Raw genomic sequence first — 4667 nt, forward strand, 5'->3', positions numbered from 1 at the left:
TAAATTTGTTAGTCTCTAAGGTGCCACAAGTACTCCTGTTCTTTTTGTTCATTTAGGGACATATTCTAATGACATTACCTGAACGGGCTAAATCTTGGGTAGGTTATGTATATAATCAGAGTGATACTTGTTTCTCTTGTTAGCTAAAAGGGTGTCCATCTCTAGGTCCCCAACAGACAGTAAAAGTGAAAAGCAATTTATTGTATATATGTCTATGTCAGAGAATGGAACACTGCTAATATGAACATAATCAACTGAGTTGATTTAAAGAGGGACTACATTCACACTGAGGGAAGCTCAAATATATTTGTCTGTTACATTCCTCTATTTACCTTTCATTCAGTTGCCCCTACTGCTTTATCAAAGAAATGTGTGACCTTTCATTCAATTATCCTTACAACTTATCAGAGATGTGTGTTCAGACACTAATTTTTACCTCCTAACTAGAGTTGGGCAAAAAATTTTGGCTGAAACTTTTTTTTTTTTTTTTTAGGTGGGAGAGGGGGAAATGCAGATTGAATCAACTGAAACATTTTGTGAATTCACTGAATTTTTTCAGGCAGGAAAAAGAAAAGAAGAAAGTTCTGAAAAAAATCTAAATGTTTTGTTTTGACATTTTCAAAATGAAACATTTCTTTTTTTAAAAAAAATACAAAATGTCTTTTGGAATTGAACTTTACTACAATTGTATTTTTTAAAAAGTTTTTTTAAAATTGCCCTGAAAATGAAATTTTGTCTACTTTTTCAGTTTGCCAAAAAAAAATTAATTATTTGTTTCGGGTCAAACTCAAATAATTTTTTTCCTGATGTTTCAGTCCGGCCACCAAACTGAAAATATCAGTTATTCACTCAGCTCTACTCCGAATCCATTTTAACCTCCCTTCTTAATTGAGGAGTAAGGTCCGGAAACTGAACTTGTGACTCCACTCATTTCCATGGCAACAGCATATGAAGTCACAAACACTACACGATTACAAATTCATTGTAAAAACAAGTGGAAAGTGGAACTGGGCTTGAACCAGAACGATGAATTTGAACAGCCTTAAGCTATGGCGGGGGAGAGGGAGCAATTGAAATATCTATCCAAACCTGAATTTTGTGACTTGATCCCATCTCTAGACAGAGAAGCTAGGTTGTGTGACAGAAAATGTTTCAACAGCAGCAAAGGGACACAAATGTTTTTCAATTCTCTCTTTTTAAAAAGTGTATCTCAGTGTAAAAATCTTTATCCTTAATGCTTCCTCTCTGTCATTTTCTATTACTTCTTCCGGAAGCTGTAATCATTCTGTGCTGGGTGTAGCGAAGTGCTAGTGGTATTCTTTTACATTTAAGTAGGTCATTGTCTACAAGACCTGGCAGGATAGTATTCTTGCTAGAGGATGCAGGTGGCACCATCTGTACTTATCTAACTGTATGCCAGATGATTCTGGCTTTGCTTGGTATGTGAAATGTTTTTACACGAAGTTACTGGATGCAGATCATGTGAAACTGACTGCACAAAATGCACCAAGTGAACACACTGAAAAAAATATTTGTTTAAAAAAATCTCTTTCAGTTCAATGGTAGGTAAAAAAGTATTGCAGATAGAAGTGTGGTTTTTAATTTGATGGATTTCCTTTAAAAAGCCTATTTTACTGTTCAAATCCTAAATCCTTAATCTATAATGTGAGTCATTTAAGAGATCCTTTTCTGAAGTGCAGATGGTGTTACCAACCTTGTATTTTTTTCTACTAAGTTTTTTCTCCCATGGCATAGGTGAATTTAAACAATGTACAGAACAGTTTATCCACCATACCTGCATGGTTGGCACCCAGAGACTAAAGTGACAGCTGCAGGAGAGATATAGATTGATATCCAACCAGCAAACTAGTAAGCTCACAAGGGTTGTCCCTGGATACCAGACCAACAAGTTAGAGCTTAGCAAAAGACCCCACCTAGACATTATCTGCGGGAGATACAGGTCCTGGGCCAATGACCTAGTAGGGGTTCCTGGCTGGGCATCATTCCAGACAGCTGTAGCTGCAGAGTCAGTATTACTCAGAGGCCTGTGTCTTATGTCAGACCTGAAAGCCTGAGGCACTGAACCAGTGAGTTGATGGAGCCCTATCCTGTGACAACAAGATAGCAGTACTTCAGAGACTTCACAGGACCCTATAACTTGAAAGCAGCCCAGCAGCAAGTTAGAGATACTGAGTCAGTAACATCAGATAGACCTGCCCCTTACTATCATTATTGTCAGGACACTCACCTCCAACAGACACCTTCCACCCAGTGCAAAACCATGGCAAAGACTAGCAAGAGTGGGTCCATTTAAAGTCCAGGGGGAGTTTTAAAGATACATGGCCAAATTTTACTCTCTTTACACCATTGAAGTTAACAGAGTGTAGTCACTGGTGTAAGACAGAATTTCATCTGGGGAGCTGTGTAAATCAAATATTTAACATTAATTATTAAGTCCTGGGGTTAAACTCTGCCCTCAGTTACACATATGCAACTCTACTAAATTCAATGGAGTTGCAAGGACATAAATGACAGTAAAATATGGCTCATTGACATATCAAGATGCAGATGGCACCATATGTGATGGATTTCTACTTGTATGCCAGATGTTCACAGCTGCATGTGGGTCACTTCTGATCTATGAGCAGAAAAAAATCCCACATACTTAATTAGCATTTGGGCAGTGAATTTATTAGAGAGAAAGGCCAAGGATAAGTAAAAAGCAACTTGTTGTTTTGCTTTTTCTTCTTGATATTGCCCTTTGCTTTGAAATTCTTCATAGTCCATCTTGGAAAAGGGGGAAATGTTTAAAATGGTTTACCCATTCCAGAGAGGGGAAATTTCCAGATTTTATTGTAAAAAAACTTCTCTAATACACAAAATAAGTTAAATGGTGCTTGCTAGTTATTTTTGTATTTGAAGGCATTATTTTTATTCAGAGTCCTTTAATCTAATTATTTATCTATCCAGATTTAAACACTGTGCTCACTACCTACTATGGACACATTTAAAAATATCTATATAGAGTTGATGCTTATTGCTATTTGTAAAGGGCTCATTGTGGGTTTTTTGTTTGTTTGTTTTGTTTTTTTAAGTTTTATTTGCTTCCTCTTTTCCTGCTGGGAATTAGCTTGACCAGATACTTAGTAGACAGATTCATACGTCAGTAGCATGCTCCCCTTCTACTCACATTGTGATAGTTTCATGTGCTGGATTTGAATGAATTTTTCAGCAGATATCCCTAACTCTGACCGGCAAATTCACCCCCCATTGTACAAATTGTATTACAGGCCTTAGAGATAAAACAGAGGACCAGAGCCAGTTGTCTGCTAGTGTAGCTCACAAGAAGCTGAATCACAGTACCTCAAAGAGAGCTTGGGCAGGAATGGAACCGATTAGTGGATGTCCACATATATGCCTTAGGCAGAGAGGAAATTCTGGTGGTTCACTCTTGTAATAATAGTGAAGGATCACTGCCATCTGTGGGCAACAATTAGTATCAGCACATGCTGTAATGTGTTGAAAAAACAGATCAGTAGGTGAGATGCAGTGGCTTAGCAGGTATAACCTCTGAAGCCGAATGAGCTACTGAGTAGCTGATAGGCAGACAACAGAGTTTATTGTGATCAGAGTTTTAATGTGTGATTTCTATATAGCTTCCCTATATTCATAGAAGAATTTCATAAAAATAGTTTTTCATTGTGAAAGGACAATTTTCTACATGCCTTTTTATCTTTATGCAGATCTTAAGTGAGAACAGCTCAGTAGTTCAATACAGAAGCAAGGTGTGCATTGGTATAAACTCAAAAGTTTATACCATGCTATTAGCCAGCCCCTCATCATAGTAGAGCTGGGTGAGGTAGGGGCCTCACAGAGGCCTATGCTTTGACATCAGCCCCAGAGAGGGGCAGGAGCAGGGAACTTACAAAGGATTTCACCATGACATCAATCCTAAAGCAAGGTAGAGGTAGGTGAAGCAGGGACCTCCCAGAGGACACTAGCTGTATTGCAGGGCGGAGGTAAAGGTATGCCTCACTCATGTCCATTTGAATGCCGCTGCAAAGATCATTTTCTTACCCCATCACCCATCCTTTGTCTCCCTCCACCGGCTCCCCTTCTCTATTACATCAAATATAAGCTGTCATCACTTTCCAGGCCCTTCATGACCTGTCCCCAGCCTATGAATCATCTCTCATTTCCTACTGAGATGTTGACTCCTGCCTCTGATCTGCCCATGATACCAGCCTCCACCATCCACTTGTTAAATTTTCAAACAAGCACCTTTGTGCTTTCTCCCACGCTTGGGAGGAGCTCTCTATAGACATCCATTATCCTTCAAACTCCTCCTTACGACTCTCCTTTACTATTACTAACAACAGGCAGAGAGGACTGTGTATTGACATCAGCCTTGCAGTGGGTAACAAGTTATGATGACACAGGGACCTCAAAGAAGCTTCTGTTCAGTCTATAGAAAGATGGAGGTGAGTGAGACAGGATCATTAGAGGCCCATCCCATGACATCACCATTGCAGAGTGGGAAGGATGAGACAAAGATCTCACAAAGGCTCACACCATGACATCAGTCCTACAACCAGTTAAAGGTGGGAAAATTAGACACCTCCCAGTGGCTTGTGCTCTGCCATCAGTCATGCAGAAGGACAGAAAAG

The sequence above is a fragment of the Terrapene carolina genome, unplaced genomic scaffold (assembly GCF_002925995.2).
Source record: "Terrapene carolina triunguis isolate 2854851 unplaced genomic scaffold, T_m_triunguis-2.0 Scaffold113, whole genome shotgun sequence".
Taxonomy (NCBI): Eukaryota; Metazoa; Chordata; order Testudines; family Emydidae; genus Terrapene; species Terrapene triunguis.